This window comes from Schistosoma mansoni, chromosome W (genome assembly GCF_000237925.1).
Source record: "Schistosoma mansoni strain Puerto Rico chromosome W, complete genome".
In the NCBI taxonomy this organism is placed as follows: domain Eukaryota; kingdom Metazoa; phylum Platyhelminthes; class Trematoda; order Strigeidida; family Schistosomatidae; genus Schistosoma; species Schistosoma mansoni.
The window spans coordinates 35,047,355-35,069,632 of record NC_031502.1 but is presented as its reverse complement, the minus strand read 5'-3'; the positions used below and the strand labels follow the sequence as shown (position 1 = coordinate 35,069,632).

General features: G+C 31.0%; 1 protein-coding gene across 1 annotated transcript in view; it reads left to right on the top strand.

Moving 5' to 3' along the window:
* Positions 1–14,824: 14,824 nt before the first annotated feature.
* Smp_157670 (hypothetical protein) overlaps positions 14,825–22,278 on the top strand; it is a 43,167-nt gene continuing 35,713 nt past the window's right edge. The window contains exon 1 of the mRNA XM_018789485.1: positions 14,825–15,127. The gene's annotated coding sequence lies outside the window, so the exon portion shown is untranslated. The remainder of the gene's footprint in view (positions 15,128–22,278) is intronic.

Sequence of the window (22,278 nt, the reverse complement as noted above, 5' to 3'; positions counted from 1 at the left end):
TTGATCACTATTCTAATATATTATTGGCAGCGGTTAGGTTAATATCTTTCTGTCGGTTAAAGAGTTATGCTTCTATAATATATCACATATATCTCTTTATCATAGTGTCTTGTTAAAGTAATCCAAAACGAATAAATTTCTCACAAAGTTAAATTGATAAAAAGTTATCTATACATTCCATGTCATTGTGCTAACTACTGACTGTTTGAAAAGAACATTCTACATTACATCAATCATGAAGTGCATACTTACAAGTAAGCTGAATATTTTTATCAGATATACTGATTACTTACTGGCAGCCATTACTACTAATGATCAAAATGCATTTTGATAAGTTTGTGTGCTGCTTTAATCAAAATATACCAAATGATCAGTTAGCAATAACGGATGTCAAATTGCTTATTCCCTAGTCCTAAAAGAAGTTTTTACGGCTTTTTGACTCTTGATGGTAACGATCTATTATTCAGAAATGTGCCACTTAGTTGAACTACCTGTCCTAATGATTAGATAGAAACGTTGCTACATAACATCGAACTAAACTCTTTCATGTAAGTAATTTAAATCCATTTCGTAATTACGATTTTTAAATATCATAGGTTGTAAGTAACTGACGAGAACCAAACAAAGTAAAATAAATTCATACTATTCTGCTAGAATCTTTGTTCTTGCACTTTTCAAAATGATTATTGAAACAATTCATTCAAATTTTCCATCCTTTTACTTCACGATTAAAAACTTCATTCTATTTTTTTTGTTGATAAAAAGACTATACTTCAGTCTGTTTGAAGAAATCCCAAGAGAAAATCAAATCTTATCATATAAATTAACTAAATGCTAGAATGACGGGTAAAAGAAAATGATCATTCACTTTTTTACACTTATACTGACTTATTGAAATGATTGCATCAAATGATATAGGAACAAGCATTAATAAGGCTTTTGATGAAGTTTTGTTCTCTGCGCTGGATGGTTTAGTCGTGAAGATTTCATCGTTCTTCTGAATGACATCATTAGTGCAAACTTCAGATGAAAGCTCTACGACCAAACCATCCAACTCAGAAAACACAACTCCATCAAAATCATCCACCTGAGCTACAAATCTTCTCCACCATTAATAATGCTGCTCAAAACGATAATGAAAAGCACCACATTTAAATAATCTAACTAAGAGAACCTAATATTATTAAAATATTAATTAATTTTTTTTCGATACTGTGATTAGTTCACATCTCAGCTATCTGTAACATTCTCATAATGAATAACTTAAGCATCAAGTGATTTTATCAAACAATGAAAAGAAATTATCTTCAGTAAGTTACCATATTTATTTATGTAAGATTATTCTAATCTCATATGTTCTTATATTCCTATTCTAAACTTCGTTCATAATAATTGAACTGAGAATTATTTAGAATTTTCGAAAGAAATATTCCATACAATAACAAACTGGTCATCTAAATAGTATGGTAGTATTGTAATATAGATTCAATAGTTGAATTCATGAGTAAATTGAAGCTAGACCACCATCGAAAACCTGAAAACACTAAATGGCCATTTCATCCTAGTATGTGACTCCTCAATAGTGTGCATCCACTAGATTCAAACCCAGGACTTTTTAGTCTTGCGCACGAACGCTTAACCTCTAGACCACTGAGCCGGCATCCAACGATGTCAATGTTTAACTTCAACCAATGCACGAAATTGCGCCATCGTCCAGTGCTTCCAGGTTTTCTATGGTGGCCTAGCTTCAAATGACTCATGAATTCAGCTATTAAATTACTACAATCCCTACAAAACCCCTCTCTGATTATAATATAGATTCACTTGTTTCGTAAATTCTCTTGAGTTACTTACAATTTAAAAACATTTTATACTACTTGTTTTAAGAAGAAGAAGAATGGTTATGCTTTTATTATATTAACCTTACTGTACTAACTATTTACATAAAGTGCAAAACATTTTCTATGAAAAAATTGGTTTTACTTTACAAATATAAATGCTTTCAGTCGGTGTTGTTGTCTTGTATGTTCCCATTGTTGTTTGGGACTGCAATTGATCAGTCTCTTGTTGGCATATATGCATCGTGTGTGGATTTTCAAGTTAATACCATTCTATTCAGTTATTGTGTTGACTGAAAATACATTGTGTTGGAGATGAGATTACTTTATAGATAACCATTGATATGCTCAAAAATATGAAAGTAACCTGAAGAAATTGAAAAATTGAAGGCTAATTGACAGTCCGATGTCTCATCACTTATTCGATGTTTATATATCAATGACACAGAAAACAATTAATAATACTTCCGAACAAAGAAGTTTTAACATTTCATATTATCTTGTATGACTTATGAACCAATAATTTCATGATCATCTCAATTATAAACTAAGACGATGAGGCAACTGGGTAGATTTTCTCACTCTTACATTTCTGAAACTTAAAATTTATTTAACTCAACCTTTCCTTTTAAATCACTTCTACCCGAAGTTTGTGCTGATGATGTCGTTCAGAAGGACGATGAAAGCTCCACGACCCAACCATCCAGCTCAGAGAACAAACCAACATCAAAATCACCCACCTGAGCTACAAATCTTCTCCACCATTTTAAATCACCCATTGAACACGATAGTATTTAGTTACATTAATTTTTCTATAACCATACGTTACTTGAATATGTTCCCAGTAATAGTCATCCTATCTTATATTACCTACAACCTGATTCAAATAAACATTAAAATATACTAATCATTACGACATAAAGAGAGTTTAAGGAACTTATATGAACAACAAAATTTAATTCATTTTTTTTACTAAAAAACGCAGAAGTCTTAAACATGACTATGGTTTTTAATGGGCAACTGATACTTATGGTTCGGAAAATTTGTTGAGGATTCACTGAAAAACTTCTTTGTTTTCATGTCTGTAGTTTGAAGAATAATATGAATTTATCAATAGGCCGGAAATCCATGTATATGGGGTTGATAAAAGTTAAATGGATTTGACTACAGTGTTCGTCGAAAGGTCCTTAAGGTAGATGATATCAGTCTATGACGAAAATCAAATCAGAGGCCACTAAAAACTCTAAATGGTAAAACATTTACTTGTTAAAATTAGACTTTTTTTAGTTGATATATATATAATATCTTGAAATTGATGAAGAGTTCTCTATGTTACATATTGGTTGGTAATAGGACCTAGGATTCATATTTATTGATAAATGTAACCGTTCATCTGTATACATGTCCATCCAACTGTTGATGGCTATACTGAGACTGGGGACATACGCTCATGGAGCCAATCTACCAAGAATTCGGAATGTAATTAACGATAACTTATGAATTCTAGTATTTGTATGTAAGTTACACACTTTAATTATTGATTACAATAATCCTAAACGTAATTCTTGTACTGAAACTGAATTAATTAATGTGTTGCTATTTATTGATACCAGTAACCAATTTTTGATCCAGTTCATTTGTTAAACTATTGATTTGATTATAAAGCAGTATTTTGAAAATGTTTTATTTCTACCCTTAATTCATGCCGGTACATAGTCTGAATGTTTCAATTGGATAATGCTTTTGGTCTAAAACACAGAAAACGTCCAGTTGATCCTAATTGTTACATATAGATAGTTAATTAACTGTACTTTGATGGTAGCACATGATTCATTCCGGTTAAATTACAAACGCAGCTAAAAGTGCACAAGAAATAAACGGAAAATAAACAAAACTGATTTATATTTCGATAATTTCCCAAAAATAGTATGAAATGTATATTGTTTGAGGAATAGTTTTAAAACTGGTAATATAATTTTTATCAGTAAAGGCTCATGGAGATTGTTGAGCTTAGATTGATATCATGAATGGGTGAATGTTAGACCACCAATGAAAACCTAGAACCACTAGACAGCCGTTTCATCCTAGTATGGGACTCCTCGACAGTGCGCATCCATGACCACGGATTTCCTGGAGTTCTAGTAAGAAGCCATGACCAGTGGAGTTCATCCGTATCTGTTGTAAGGCAGTTACTCACCGAAAACCACGGAGGATGCTGGTACAATACCTTGGATTGGTTGAAGTTAGGCATTAACACCGCTGGATGCCGGCTCTATGGTCTAGAGGTTTGGCGTTCGCACGCGAGACCGAAGGTTCTGAGCTTGGATCCTGTGTACGAGGTCACAGATGCGCACTGCTGAGGACTCCTATACTAGAATGAAACGGCCGTCCAGTGCTTCCAGGTTTTCATTGGTAGTCTAACATTAATTCATTCATGATATCAGTATGATTTTTGTTTAAAGGAATATATCTGAATTAAATAGATCTTATATTTCCACACACCTTTTATCTTCACAAAAATTAAAGAAATGTTTTTTATGATTTATTCCCAGCAAGATAATCACTAAATAGATCTTCTTCAGATGTTTTTCTACTAATATTAAAAGAGTTAAATTGTCTTTTCTGTATTTTGTTACCTGTTGTGTTACTTAAATTGTCTTCATTTAGAAAAAATTAATCCAGGTCATTTCTTGAAAGTGTATCATGTTCTTAAAGAAAATTCATCATAAATTTATTTTTTACTTTAATAACTAAGTTGGTTAAATAAAGAAAAACTTCAATAATATCGCAATAAAGGGACTTTACCTCTTTTATCGATTATTAAGTTGTTATTATTTACATTAATATCCACATTTAGTAATAAAACAATTTTATAGTATCATCATTATATCCATTTTTCTTACTTCCTTACAGATTTGTAATAATTCCATACAAATATCCATGTATGACTGTAAGGCTTGATAATAAATTCGTATTTTTAATCTTATTGATTCATAGATATCACATATATTTTAAATTCTATACCTAAGGATAAAGCACAGTATGTTTATAGGCAGTACTGGTTAGCGTATTTTTAACAAGGTTGTTTTCTACGGGATGGGGTCGATGACCTCATGACCGACTCTCCTCCTTTACCCGGGATTGAAACCGGCAGTAACCCTAGAAGAGCTACTAGCAGAAATTTATAGACAGTAAGTGTTTATTAAATTAATCTTTTACTGTAAGTTAAATATATGTCTTAGATATAACGTTATTTTCCAAATTCACTTAAAACTGGAGTGGAATGATTAGTTATCTACTTCTATCAATCAAATTTGTTGATATTAGATGTGTTTTCACTTTGATTATCAATATATATCAGTAACATACTGAATTATTATAATACTGATAGTGAGATTTAAGTCATTTAATTAGTTTGTTAGATAGAATTCATTAGTTTATATTTATGCTGTCAGTTAATTTACAAGATACCGTGATTCTTTTTCAATGTCCCCAGTGACAATGATTACTTTTAAACTATAAGAAATCTCTTTAAAAGTAGCTAAATTAGTTATAATTTATTTGATTATGACCAATATTATGGTTTATTTTTTGTTATTTTTCAAAGAAGTTTGTTTTATAGAAGACACATTTCCTCACTAATTGTCATTAGTGTGCCAGCAGACTTAAAAATCTGAGATTCTATCTCATACATGATCGTAGGTCGATTATCTCCAAATATCTTTAAATTAAAATATAACAACCACTCAGACGTTTCTGGTTTTCAGTCGTTCTTTCTATGTTGTTAGTCGATTGTGAAATGCATCTTTGAATTTTAGTGTAAATTTCCGAATAACTTGGTAATTGAAATTCAGGTCGACAGAAATGTAGTCATTATACAATTTACAAATGTAGTGTCCGGAATCATTTTACATACAATAAACTGAATGTTTACCAATAATACTGTACAGTTGTATATACATATCACTAACAAATCCGAAGTTGAAAAACTATTTAATGTATAATTATAGATATGAAGCCAAAGGTGATTATTGCTTTGGATTCTCCATTGATCTACATTTCCTCTCGAAATCCTATCATCTCAATGAATCAATAATCATATTCAAATCATCATAAGGTTTTATTTATTACCTATATAATAAAACTAACCTAACATTTCATGATAATTAATAGTACATCTGTAACGTATGAACGTTTAAAAAAGAAAATCTAGGTTATTCTTATTTTATTCAACGATAAATTGATTTCATATAGTTCATGTTGGTGGATTGATGAGGTAAATCAAATAACGTCATTTATACTACTTATTTATTGGTGAAGGAATGAAAGAGTGACATTAACTGACATTTCTATATTCCCGATAATATTTATAGGTAAATGTTTAATAGGTTATTCGTCTACATAAAAGAAACTATGCATTAAAACCAGTTTATAACCATCTAAGACAGATTACTAGAAAGTATCCTTCACCTATCCTAACACTATAAATACAGTCATACATAAATGTATATATATTTATCTGTACATGTGATGGATTTAGTTTTCAATGAAGATTACAAGACTTGGACAGGAACTTGAACTTGAACAGGATATTCCTTAAAATTGGAAATAAATGTAACACGACTGAATGTGTTTCCGACCTTATCAATTTTGTAAATGAATAAAAGATGAATAAACAAAGTTTTTAAGATGAATCTTAAGAGAGATAGGAGAGTTCAAGAATGAGTCTATTTGATTAAAACAGTATGCGCTAATGAGTTATCTTTCTTAAACTATCATTCATTTGTATTAATGTTTCATTTTAAATCCTCATCTAATTCTTTTTATCTACCTATTGGTTTGTACTATAAGTATGAGTAATACATTTCGTGTTACTCTAATATAAACAATTTGACTAATTACAATAATGATTCGTTACATGCTTTTCATTGTGCCATGCTAATACTTTAAAAATAAAATTATTTTTAATCCCTGTACTCTAGTAACCTCACTTTAAATCGATAGATAAAACAAGATTGACGTTATAGATTTGGCATGACATTAGTTAATATTAAGTTATCAATGTTTGTAGAGATTTCAATCCTACATAAAGTTAATCTTGGTATGGAAAAATCAACAGGTTGTGACACTGAGTAAAACGTTTTCGAATACCACGATGAACACTCTACAATTCTGTGGGAACTAAACACCTGGCTGTAGTCTCAAAAAGTCAAAAAATCCCTATACAAGGCATCCTGCCGATTGTCTAAATCAGCGGTTGTGGGACATTTAGACTAGTGGTTACATTAAAACTTAATCGATGTATTTTGGTCAGAACTTAGGACTTGACATCATGACAATGTTTATCAAAAGTATCTAATTAATGCGTTACTAGTATAACTCCATGCCTCACTCGGGATGAAATAGATGATAGGGCTCTTGTCATATAGTTTTAAACTGCAGGCTAAAAAAAGGAAATGGTTTAAAGTTAAAATACCATAGTTTTTGAACCATTAGGGCCGTTATCGCTCATATTTTGTTCACTACTGTACAGAATGCCTTTTGTAACCATATTTTGTGTACAAAGTATACATGGACTAACTCATTTTCTTCAAACGAATGAAAGTATTTCAGAGAAGAAAGCTTTCTTTTAGATGATATCATCTTAAGCATTATAATCTTATTTATAAGTAACTTTTATAAAACATAACGGTAATCATTTTGATGTTACGAAACTTACGTCCTTGATTCCACCACTAGTCACTATCCATCTCTGCTTAAAATTGCTTATGATTTATGGAAATATCAAGATAATCTGTGTAGGATGTATACATGCCAAAAAAAAGTACTGATAAACTTCAGTTTTAAACAATAATGGGAAGATTCCTTTGTTTTTCTTTTTCATTGTTAAGTCTGAAATAAGTTAATGTCACTACAATCTGTACAATACATCCACTTTAAATCAATAAATTTTGTCTAGTCTTCATAAAATTTACTTTTGATAACAGATAAAACTAGAAATTCACATTAAAAGGTTATAGTACACCATTAGTTTATTATCATATATATATTATTTCTTATGTATTGATATGCCTATTTCCAAAACACTAAAGCTAATTAGCGTAGAAAAAACTTATAGGATATACATTGAAGAGCATATAAAATCCGATTTTCATCTAAATAATATGGGTTTCTATCATGAAACGTCAGAAATTCAAGGTTTATGTATATCAAAAGGGGGTTTTGTGGAGATTTTAGTAATTTTATATGGTTGAGATCATGAATCAATTGAAGCTAGATCACCATGGAAAACCTGGAAGCACTGGATGGCCGTTTCATCCTATTGTGAGACTCCTCAGCAGTGCGCATCCACGATCCCATCTCGCGAGATTCGAACTCAGGACCTACCAGTCTCGCGCCAGAGCACTTAAACGATAGACCACTGAGCCGGTATCCGATTGTGTTAATGTCTAACTTTAACCAATCCATGAAATTGAGCAACCATTCACCAATGTCTTCAGTGAGTTGATATCTCCCGACAGACCTGGTTTATGTATATGTTTAAAACTTCTTGAAAAAACTGGTAAAATGTTCAGAATCAAGAAAAAATTGTGGAATCCTTTTACAAAACTTTAAAAACTAACAATTCTGTTTTCTCTTAACTCCATTCTTTAAGTGTTAAGTTTTATATTGATTGCAATGTTCCATCCTATAAGCTTTAAAAATCTTAGAGTCCTTAATGAACTCAGAAGTAAAAGTTCTGTATTTTTAATAACAGATAGATTCAATCTTCCGTCGCACTTCAATTTTCTGTTTTCGTTTGTTGTTAAAGAGTTCAGCGGTTATAGGAATATATAATTGAGTTACTTTTACTAAAAAATAACATCGTAACTTGTTTTCTTTCGTTATTTAGGTATTCTAGTCATTGTACTAGTAAAGTATTAACTCATTATGTGTAATAGAAGAAATGGATTAATCAGGTTCTGAAGATATCGTAAAATATAACTGATGGAATTTTATGAACCGAACTACATACTGATAGTAGTATGGTATGTGCCACTGATGTTGACAGATATGTAGTATGTATCACTCATCGAAAGTGAAATGCCTGGAGGCAGAAGGTGATGATCAAAGGAAAGAGAATGAGAACAAAGAATGATTGGTGTGGAAACGAAGGAACAATGAAATCTGAAACAATTGATTGACATTTTGCAAATGGAGTATTTTCTATATGGTTCTCGGGTTTCCCTAAGAGATTCTGTAATTTCGCGTTATTCACGTGTGTTTTCGTTCACTACAATAGTAGTAGTATATGGTAGTATACAGATAAAGCCTATATCTTTAAATAGATATTTTATGACTGTGATTTCACCGTTTGTTACAGGTGGAAATATAACTTGAGATAGTAATATAACATACAAATTATTCCTATACGTTGACATTTACATTTGTATAGGATTATTTCCTGTCAAACAGTTTAAATAAAGATATTGTATTTGAGTCAGTTACATTAAACAAATTTTTCTAACGTTTAGATTCTCGTTTAACAATCAAAGTTGTTTCTATCAATTTAAAAAAACGAGCTTTGAGTTTCACACATTATCGTGCTAACCCTTCAGAGCCTACCAAATGTATAAACTTCAGACTTCACCAAACGCTATTGGTTATCTTCCAGAGAAACATAATTTTTCAATCATTTGATTTTGATTGAAGTATAACACTATACAATCTGACTTTAAATATTTCTTATAATATCAATAAAGATGTTACAAGGATCATTGATTTAAAACGTTACGGTAAATTATTGTGACGATATTCAGAGCTCGTTTCAAGCTGAATTTTTTCTACATTTCAATGAAATGAAATTTAAATGATATAAAAAAGGATCGGGTGTTGATCAGTCTAATAATATAAATAAAGTCGAAATTTGATTAAAGTTAACTGAGAATTATTGTTACCATTAATAAATGCTGACAAATTACTTCAATGAAACGATTCATAGAAACACTTTCCATGCAATACCTCAAATGAATAGCCGAAATAAAGCACAAATTCGCTTTTAAACATGAATGTAGAATGATTTTACTCGGTTTTTTTTAGAATGTAAATTGAAATATTTTCAATGTACTTGAAAACATATTAAATTCAAAATAATTTTTTAAAAATCAAAGTAAGTAAACAGGTATCTTATTTATTTATGTTGCTTCTCAGCTCTACGTACCGCTTAAACTCAAACAAATATGAATCTGAGCAACTAATTTCGAGAAATAACCTGAAACAGTTTGGCCAAGGTTTCTGTAATATTATTTGGTGAGCTATTAGAGAGCTAAACAAAAATAGTTCCTATGGTTAACCCATAATCTTATGGTGACTACGCATTGAGAGACAAAAGGTCTTAAAATACTAGTGAAATATGATAAAGCAAACCAGTTGCTAGGAGAGAATTCCACACTTTCAGTATTTAATTTACTAACCAAGAATCTTAAAGTTATTTACTTAAATCATAAGTTGTAGCGTCTTGTATTACTACACATTTACATGGTTCATCTTGGCTTTTAAACAGACTTTAATAACTCAGACAGCAAGCGACTATTGCATTATTGTTACCTTTATGATAACTCTAGTCTTTTCATTGAAAATCGTGACCTATAGCACATAAGAGCCTTATATTCATGCCCGTGTAATTCTACCATTTTACACCTCGTGTGTACTTTTGTGTTTTATACCACTTGTACTTAATTTAATCCCTGTCTCTTTGTTATGCCTTTCATTATCTGCATCAAGCTATGTTAACTTTATCAATGAGTAATGTTTGTTATTGGGATGGTTGCCTTCTTCAGTCCGCTTCGCTTCGTTTTTCCGCTTCTCATTTTAATATCTGTCTAAGTAAACAAATGCCTGAAATAAATGGATTAAATCCATTCTGTATTTGGCTCCTTCTTGTCACCGTCGTTCAAACGCGATCAGTCTAGGTGCAATATACGGGATTAAACAGAAGATTTATGTTCATGGTATATTTATTTGTTTATGTAAATCGGAGTCAAATGTAAAGAAATATAAATATTACTGTAATCCTTATTAAAAAAAAACTATTAGTTACATTTATACTGAGATAAGTTTACACAAAATATTTTTCATGGTATTAAAACTAGTAAGACTGAATCAGACGATAAATTACTATCGTATAATGTTGTTTACCTATAGCCCCCGAGATTTTGGTTTTAAACAGTCGGGAAATGCATGTACTGAAAATTTAACTATATTCATTTACTACTTACGAACATTAAAGTAGCTCGTCACAGTAAATGAAAACACTTGGTAAACTAGATCTTCAGTTCTACCTAAATATTTTAATTATTTAATGAGAAAATATATGTAGAAACGTGATTTATTCTCGTACATATTCAACTACAGATACATAAAACTCAAATAGTTTTCCGTAGGCTTCATTTTAGTTCAACTAGTTAGATATTCAAAAATTTAATTATTGGAATATTCAGCGAGCCATCGTCGTTTCATAAACTTAGATTAAAAAAAGAGAGCACGTTTATTAAAAAAGATCACTTATTTAAATAAAGCCAGGTCCATCGATAAACCACTGGGTTAAAATAAATTGACTGAGATAAACAACTTCTTAAAGTCATCATTTTCTCATTAATTTCTATCTCACGATTGTTTTTCGAAAACAGATATTTCGTTAGCTTCCAACTTATACAACTACTACTGAAGAGTATGTTTTAAAGCAACGATGGAAGGTAATGATTAACTTAACATATTATTTGTTAAGAGTTATTTCATATATTTTTTCAGCAAAAGAATCAGAAACATATATAGTCAATTTTTCCTAGACATTTCTATCACGTACATAAGAAGAAGTATTAGCTTAGAACTTATCTAGTAAAAAGAAAGGCAAAATGGTCGATGAAAAGAAACTATAACATCATGACCTAAGTTCAAAAAATAATCTTATCACTGAATATTTTCGAACAAATAGAAATGATGCCAAGTTGTTTATGAATCATCATTTGCGGTAAAACTACCATACATCTGGTTTAGCTTCTTCCTGTATATTCTAGATGAATTTAATATGTATTACCATCAGAAAATTGAATTTCGTTATGGAGCGTAAAATTATAAATAGGAATACCTGTTTTTTGTTCTCATTATAACTACCCAAACATTCATTGATGCTTTTGTATAAAACCCATATTACTCATTCTTCTTACCATTTGTTAATTTATGCAAGCTGTATTCCGTGTCAGTTATGGTGTTCCTTTGTAATAAATTATATATATATATATATATATATACTTCATGGATTTAAGTGGATGAATAGTCTTTGATTGATTACCTGATGAAAATTTCGACTGGAAAATATGATCATATCCTCAGGTTCTAATTTTTAACACTATCCAAAAACTAAGAACAAGTTATTGTTATTTCTGAAAACACTGATAAACTGTTTTATCTACTAAAGATGGATAGTGGCTAGCAGTGGAATCCAGGACGCGCCACTTCATCCTATTTGGGACTAGTTAGCTGGATGTACCTGCATCTCAGAGTTGATGTTCACTCTGGAACTCCAACCCAGTACGGTTAGCTTGAAACGCTATCGTGTTATCTACTTAGCTACTGAGTCCTAATAGCCACTTGCTTGTGAGATGGGGTGAAGTTTAAATTCACTTGGTACTGTTTGGTCCAATCTTCCCATTGATGAATATCAACTTTGAGATGCAGATACATCCAGCTGACGAGTCCCAAATAGGACGAAGCGCACATCCTGGATTCCACTGCTTGTCACTATCCATCTTTACTTATAATGTTTGTGAATTAAGGATATATCGAGGCAATACGCACAGTATGCATATATGCCAATTAGAGACTGACCAGTTGCAGTCCTAAACATCAATGGGAAGATTCAACCAAACAATATCAAGTGAATTTATTACCTCTTTTCTTTAATTTTATTGCTCACGTCAATATGTATGAACTAATGCACATTTTATCAGACCAATTTTGTAACTATTAATAAAGTGATATTACTATTGTTTACTACTTCACTAAGAATGCTACTCTTGTTTAAGCTTAAATATTATGGAATAAAAAGTCGATCGAAAAATGTAATCAGGAAAACTTCAGATGCTTAGTTTGGCAAATGACATATACTCTTAGATTAATTTCACTGTTATTATTACTGTTTGGTGAAGAAGCAGAAATTCTTGTTTTAGTATGAGATACGTAGTCGGTGTTTGATAAGAAACATTTGATATATACAAACAATTTATATCATGTTAAAATGCGATCAAGTAATATCCTAATAAGTTTAAATTCTAAGCTTCACAATTAATGAACTAAAAAGTGCGTTTATAAATTGGTCTACATCACAAATTGACTTAAACTATAAAACCAGAGATAAACGTTTTGGCACATAACTACTGTTTCCATAGGAGATTGAATCTACGGAATTAACCTTTAAAATATAGCTTTTTGTAGCTGAATTAGACTGAATGAACATCCCAAGTTTAATCAACTGTATATATACAGTAATCTTTATTCAATGTTATCAGTGACACATTATCTTACTTTTAACCTAACCAATTACAAAAGTGACTGTTTCCTAATAACATGTTGACAAATATATATTTCTATGTTAGTCGATAGTCACTAAATGAATACTATTTTTAATAAACGAGGTGACACAGGTTAGTAAGTTCTAGGTTTTAAATGGTTCACTAGAAAACATTCATTCAAGAAGAAATATGTTCGAATAACAGCAGTTGAAGATTTATACAAATTAGCAGTTATTTATCTGACATAATATGAAGAAGATGGCAACAAACATTCCTTAATTTCATTATGAATTTACGACTGAAGAATATCAGGAACTCAAAACAATTGTCAATCAACACCAAGATCAGAATTTTCAATACAAATGTAAAGACAGTTCTACTGTATGGGGCGGAAACCTGGAGAACTACTATAGCCATCATCCAGAAGATACAGATGTTTACTAACAGTTGTCTACGCAAGATACTTAGGATCTGTTGATCAGACACTATCAGCAACAACCTCTAGTGGGAGACAACAAACCAGACTTCAGCGGAGGAAGAAATCAGAAAGAAGCGCTGAAAGTGGATAGAACACACATTGAGGAAATCACCGAACTACGTCACAAGGCAAGCCCTCACATGGAATCCCGAAGGCCAAAAGGAAAAGAGAAAGACCAAAGAACACATTACGCCGAGGAATGCAGACAGACATGAGAAGAATGAACAACAATTGGATAGAGCTGGAAAGGAAGAGGGCGGACAGAGTGGGTTGGAGAATGCTGGTCGGTGGCCTATACTCCATTGGTAGTAAAAGGCGTACGGAAGTAAATAATTTCATTATGAAACTATAACTTTTAGTGATTATGTTAATGTATACGCTTATTAATTTATAGTTATCCTATTTATATAAAAATAAACAAAAATCCATAATAATCCTACTTCTTTATATAGATAAGTTATGTTAGGATATTTTAGTTCGCATATTATTATGATTACTACCATTATTACTACTATTATTATTACTGTTATTACTGCTGTTACTTTTATAATACAAGGCATACGTACATACTAGCATTTGATTGGTTAACTTTCCCTTGACAGTGTTAATGATGATTATATTCTTAAACTAAAGTGCCTATTTCAGTTTATTTCTGTTTGGTTAGCCTTTTCTATAGGAAAATAAAATCATTTTTTGTCTTGAATTATTGAAGTTATACACATTTAAACATCGACATATTCACAAAAAAGGTATCTGTAAATCTATATTCATCTTTACCCTTTTCTAAAAAACAAAAAAAAAAACTAGGTAACTATATATCTCAACATGTGGGCGTGTATTGATATGTATAAGCAATTGTGTCTATAGATGTTCATGTGTAGGTGTTGTGCTTTTTGTGCATAGAATAACTAGGCAAAAATATTAGGTGATACAATTAGGCATCTTAATTACTTCAAGTAGTTGGACTGGGTTCAATTTATTCAATACTTTGTTCAATTTTTCAACTTTCACACCATCATATTTTGATTAGAGGAGAGTAAAGTTAAAGAATTTCATGAAATTTTCGAAAATATTTCATATATTCATTATTAATCATTAATTAAATACACATACCCCAACATAATTATCCATATTTACATAGAGATTAACATTCAAAGTATTAACTTTCATTTGTACTTCAAATGGATGGGGAATTGAACTAATCATCAAATTATTAATATCACTAATAGTTATTGTTCAGTATATTATAAGAATTTTCTCAAGTAAGTACTCTTGGAGTTTATTTCATTCAGATATTTTTTTGTAATAGTTGATTTTATGAGTCGAACTCGTATAAAAATGTGGTGGAAACCTAGATGTATTCAACAAGTATTTTGATTTGTTTAAGGATACTTCAATAGTAAACAAGGTCTGTCCGTTTTATGATCAAACACAGAATAATAGATTTTTTGCAAAAAAAACTGTGTTTTTGTTCGATAGTCCATTTGAAGATAAGTTTATTCTTTCATGTAGATAGATGGTTAGGGTGAATACAAAATCCAAGAAAAGGCGTATACTAAGGTTTACTGAAGCCTTAGCCATATGAAAATTCAAACCGTCTTTATGCATTGAAAAATAGTTTGTTCTCATTTAAAATCTACTTTGGTGATATTAGATTGTTATCCAGCATGATATGGTTTCAAATGTCCTTAACATATATATGTGTGATCAGATTGTTCGAAACGTATTGCACTTATATATCATATAGTTCTGATAATCTTCGTCATCTTATTACACCATAGAAATTTCTCAAAAAGACCAACTGCTTGAAATAATTCACTATTCTTGTTCATGAATTTTGTTAAGAGTATTATTTTAGATCTAACTAGTAGAAGGATTATATGATTTAAATAACTAACAGTTCACAATTATGAGGTTGATGACTTAAAAATGACTAATACTGTTGATTTAAAGATAAAACACTTGAGACGTCAGGTAACTTTACCATTGTGTCATATATGTACATATAATGTTTCTTAATTATTACTGGCTAACCATTCATTGCTAAAATTTGATAACTTCTAAGTATTTTCTGGTCTGGTTATAAATCAGTCAAAATATTCAACTAATAATGAATAATTTCTAATTTCATATGATTCTTTTTGCTTTTTTCAAATCGAAAGCCCATGAAAATTCAGTTGCTATTAGATTATAAAACCTTGAAAATCACATTAGAACAGTTCATGATAACTGTAATTATGATGAATTCCTTTTCTACTGAGAACTTCACACTGTACTTATCGACTATTCATAAACACACAGATCTAAGCTATTTCTTCTCTTCTATATTCTGTATCCAGTAATGGTAACTCATTCTGTGGTTAGTTAGTAAAAATGTAATGATGAACGAACGAATCAGACAGATTTGGATTTAGTTTAATGAAATAAAAAAATTTATACGTTTAATGATGTAACAAGACTGAAAATTCGTTTTATTGATTGTTTGGGAGTTTTTTTCTTTTAAGTAATTTCTGAAGTTAATTTTTAATCCTAAACTGGAGAATCCCTGAACAGTTTTCAAATCGTCTTCAACTATAATGACTTTCATTTAAAATACAGCTTTCAGTTATTATTAATTATCCATTTAGTATTAAAATGTGGTAAAATTGTTTACAATTCGAAATTAGGTTTTTTAATTGTCCAGATGATTGTAAATTAAGATTACTTGAGGATAATTATATTGTGGTGTATGCTACTTATGTCTTTCGAAATAAGTACACAACATTCGCTGGCCGGATACTATCAGCAACAGCCTCTTATGGGAGAGGACAAACCACTTTCCAGCTGAAGACGATCGGACATACATTAAGGAAATCACCAAACTGCATCAAGAGGCAAGCCATAGCTTGGAATCCTGAAGGGAAGTGGAAAAGAGGTAGGGCAAAGAACACATTACGCCGGTAAATAGAAGCAGATATGAAAAGGATGAATGTTAACTGGAAAGAACTAGAAAGGATTGCTTGGGACAGGGTTAGATGGAGAATATTAGTGTTCAGCCTATGCTCCTCCACGAGGGGTAGCAGGCGTAAGTAAGTAAGTAAGAATTGGAATACCCGACAGCAGAAGGCTAAAAAGATCGAGTTGAAGAAAACAGAAAGAGGAATAGAAAGGAATTGTGATATGGAAGAATCACACAGAATGTAAAGGATAATTGATGGGAGATTTACGAATGAAGTATTCAATGTATGGTTCTCATGTTTTACCAAGTTCTCCTGTAATTTTGTATTAAATAATAAATTGATTGCCCCCAGTTGAGTTCTAATTCATTACATTATAACTCTTTTCAATAAAATAACTTAGTTTAAAACAATAACTTATAAATTAACTAATAAACTGGATGATTAGTTAAGTTCGCTGTTCGAATCATTATAAAATAATTTATTCATTTAAAGGAACAAAATGTAAAATTGTTACATAAAATTTATACTGTTTATATTGCGAATCGCCTACATCAATTGTGAATATTATTTTGCACGTTCAAAACTTAAACAGCATTAGAAAAGTCATTATAATGTTAATAACGAGTGTCCAATGGATTATTCTAATTACATTGGAAATCGAAATCAGAGTAATGAATTATATTGATCTGTTACTGAAAGGATCATAATTCTTTTAAGACTAATCTCTTCTCTATGTGAGATACATGAAATCACAATTGATTAATTACTGGGTGGTGATCAATGTCATGTGTGTCAAGTCCGTCCTAGTGCTGATCGAATGCTATCGATCATGAAACTTTAAACTACTAAACATCATAGATGTATTATCAATTTGATTATCTACCGATAGTTATTTTATTCATATATCGATGGAAATAGTCTTTTCTTCTGGTATGCTTAAAATTAAACAGATCAAGTATATGGTGCATAGATCGAAGTCAAGATGTGAAAACTGTACTGCTAGGAAGTTATGAGATAGTATATTCTTGAGTTGAAAGCTTTTATAAATCAGACTAACAGGTAAGATTATGGTATCAATATCAAGGTTGAAGTTGATAATTTCAAATATATTAAACACTATGCAGATATCAAATAGGAATAATATATTTGTAAAATTTCAGCGAATGAATTCGGCGCCCAAATACTGGGAAACTATTCGCTCTAATTTAGACGAAATTTCTTATACACTGTGCAGATAGTTGACAAAATCATGATATATTTGTAATATACAAATGAGTAAGAATTTAAATTCTGAATTATATTTAAATAAGACAGTAAATGAATGAAGCTATCTTTAATTCGAAGGCACTAGGGATGGATAAGTAATATATCGAATTACGATAATTAAGTCCATTATCACACTTGTATCTATTAAAATATTTTGCTTTTCTAAAACCATCAATCCTTTTGAATATCTTGTCTATCAAATACCTTAATAATCCCAAAAGACATCATTGATGGCTTGATTATTTTTGATGAAAAATGTGGTCTTTATTATTTAGGAATAGTGATATTAGTGAGTAAACGCAGAACTTGGAAGCATTCAAGTTATTGGACTTTATCTTAGAGGCTAACAAATCTATTGACATAGAAATCATATGCCCTGGTCACCTACGTCGTAATTTCAGCTCAGTTATCAAGAATTATTATATACAGCTGTTGGATCAACAGAAATAAAGGAGCTGCCATCTATCTGTTCGGACATTTTCTTAATAATCTATTTCCAGGGCAGTTTCCAGTTTAATTGTCTAAATACCCTGTTTAGTCCGTCTTACAAGTCTACTCTAAATGACACCATAGTTTTCGTCTAAAATATACACTCTTAAATTACTCTGTTTAGGCTGTTTGAAACATTGTATTCAGAATATGGAGTAACTTGATGTTCAAGGTTTTATTCATAATCAAATCCTTGTTGATCAGATAAAGATCTTTAATTCATCTATATAATATCTTTATTGACAATTTTACTTCTCTAGTTATCTCCAACAAACAGAGGATTCTGCGAAGTTCTAAAAGTCGTCATTACCGTTCTATACTAATTCGCTTTCATCACTATTGGATTGAAACTACAGCCGATATAAAATGATATTTGCAATGACTACGATCAAATAAGTATGAAAAAACATTAGCGTAACTCTCATCAGACTTAAATGAAATTCCAGAGAGAAGTTGATAAACGTTTACCTGTTATTAATGCTACTGAGTAGAGAGATAGATTAGTTTAGAAATCTATTTATTTGAATGGTAGAACTCGAATACGTATAGCATTTGTAACATTATCATTGCGTTTTGAAGGTTCATACCGAATTTTCGATCTTTAAGTCGAAATAAGTTTGTCAAAAAAGCTCTTCTATATAAATGTAGGTCAACTTCTTTCTGAATAGGTCATTAGCAGTGAGTGGTTTCCTTTTGATGATTCTACCGAACTACTATGTTGGTGCGTATACTTGTTAACATTTGATGAAATAGAGCCAAAAACAATGACCTGTAAACCATACCTAAATCTCAAGTACACTTGGGTGGTGGCTGGCAGTGGGACATTGGATACTCACTCCTTCTTGTTTTGGACTCGTCAGCTGGATGGATGCTAGACTCCATCCACCTCCACTTATCATGCTTGTGACCTAATGGCAAATTTGAGGCGATCCGCATAAGATGTATATATGGCGAAAAGAGACGGATCAACTGTAGTTCCAAGCATAAATAAGAAAACCTAACTAACCAATATATATGAAGTACATGTCTAAATCTGGTGCAGTATGTGAATGGCTACTGTCCATTACACACTTAATAAAACTATCGATCCAAGATTCGTAAAAACGATACAGGAACTAAATCTCATGAATTTACGCTCTCAGCAGATTGTATTAAAGCATTTACGTAACTTTAATGCAATACGAATATTAGTCTATAAATGTCATAGCTGACACTTTTTAATCAAACAAATATGTTTTGAAAAAATTAAAATATTATCCTATACAAAGCTAAACTTTAAGCGATAAGCAAATGGCAAAGCTTTTTAAGTTTTTCATCTAGGCCTGAAAGTTAGTACTTTTATTAATTCGACGATGTATCACTACTTAACCAGATCCTTTATCTGATCTAAACATTGATATCCGCGTGTGTCTAATCACTGAAAAACCAGTCCTTTGTTATTTATGATGTTTTATTTGATTCAAACATAAATTAGTTTACTTTAAAACCAGTATACTCCTTTCTTATATAATGTAAATGAATGCAACAGAAAGTAGGAATTTCAAGATTTAACTATTCGTAAAATACATGGATTGAGAAATTTATATGATCACTACAAGAATACTAAATCATCGCATGAATCTCACTTCTGATGAATACGCTGGACTGGAAGTATAACATAAACTGTTAAAAATAAAGTTATTGTAAATGAATCATTTTCTGTATTGGTTATTTGAATCTTCCAATTGATGTTTAAAATTGCAACTACTAGCATAGGTGCATCCTGTGCGGATCGCCTCGACGTTGTCTTAAGTCATATGCATTATAATCAGGGATGTTGGTGGCTAGCAGTAGAATTCAGGGCGCACGTCTCGTCTTATTTAGGACCCTCCAGCTGAATAAGGCGACGGAGTCTTGAGCGAAAGGTACTGGGTTCAAGCCCCTGGGTGAACATCAACTTTAGGATGCAGGTGAATATAGCTGGTGAGCCGCAAATAGAAAGAAATGTGCTTCCTAGATTCTACTGCTAGGCACCATCATCTCTACTTATATTTTAATTCAAGTTTAAAAAACATCCTTTCCGTTGTGAACAAATGGTTGTAGTTATATGCACATACTTGAGGTTAATGGCATTTTTGATTTCAATAAATTGATTAGTTATATATATGTATGCTAAACATCATGAAAATTGACAAAACAAATGACCTGTATATTTAAACCCCTTTCTTCCCAAAAAAAAATGTAGCTAACATTTGTTAGTTTAAACCAGCCATTTGTATTATTGAATGATTTCCTATTAGGAATTTTTGCACATTTTTCATCAATTTCAATACAGATTAACGTGGGCTGAAAGTTCAGTTAGATATTGTAAAAATAACTTTACAATCCTTTAAAAACGAACCCATTGACAGTTGAAGGTATGTAGTACTTATATAAGCTATTTTAATGTGTTAAATACTGTCTTAAAGTAAATTTAATTAATCAAGTCTAACTAGATCATTGTAAATCCTTTTTTTCTTTGACATACTGTTCAGCAATGTCCTTTCAAATATTAGTTATTCAAACTAAAGAATAAAGTCATCTTTTAAAATTTAGGTAAATCTATTGATCATGTTTTCATTCATTGTAATGGTATTGAACAGTAATTCAAGTTAAACAAAATGTTGACGTATTTGTTTTACAGTCTAACGGACAACTCTTTATTATCTGGAAAGATACAATCAGAGTTGCAATTTCATTTTAAATGATAATGTTTAGTAATAACATAGAGGATTGTTTATATTACTTATTTGCTAAGTATAAGTAGTTTAATGATTTATAAACCATATTGTTAAGATTTGTTTCATAATATTTGCTCATGTGTATGTGTACTAGCCTGCAAATATATGATTGAGTCATAGAAAGTTGGTTTTCAACAACTGCACATGATTTCATAACTTCAAGATTTGTTTTACGAAATGTTGACTACAGTTTAACAATCAACCGCTCAATAATAAGCATAATATCTTGTGTATTGAGCAGAATGAATACAAGTGTTAGTAGCAGTCAGATAAATATTTGAACCTCCAATCTATCTATTATAGATAGAGTGATACAAGTGTTAGACCACCTTTCTTCAGGAGCATATTAAGTTGAAAAATACACAGTTAGTCTATTACATAATCCCCAATATAGCCAACTTCAAGGCCATTCTGAATGAAGATATGAAGCTACTTTACACTGTGCTGACTTTACATCAAATGCTTTAAATATCACATTACCAATAAACAAACAAGATTATAATTTATTGGGTTCGAATCTCGCGGGTTGGGACAGTGGATACGCACTGCTGAGGAGTCTCATAATCGGACGAAACGGCCGTCTAGTGCTTCCAGGTTTTCTATGGTGATCTAACTTCATTTAACTCATAGACTCAATTATTAAATTACTATAATATCCACAAAACCTCTTTCTAACAATAGCCTAATTGATTTGATTAGTTGACATGTGAACGTAGTTATCTTAATGAGCAATGAATAGATTGTCCGAGTGGATTATCTATTCTAGTCACATTTAATAATGTGAACTACGAAGTACAATTTTAACGTTTTATTATCTATAAGCAAAGATGGATATTGGCTAGCAGTAGAATCCAGGACGCGCGTTTCGTCCTATTTGGGACTCGTCAGCTGGATGTACCTGCATCTCGGATTTGATGTTAACCCTTGGACTCGAACCCAGTACCTTTCGCTTCGCAGGCC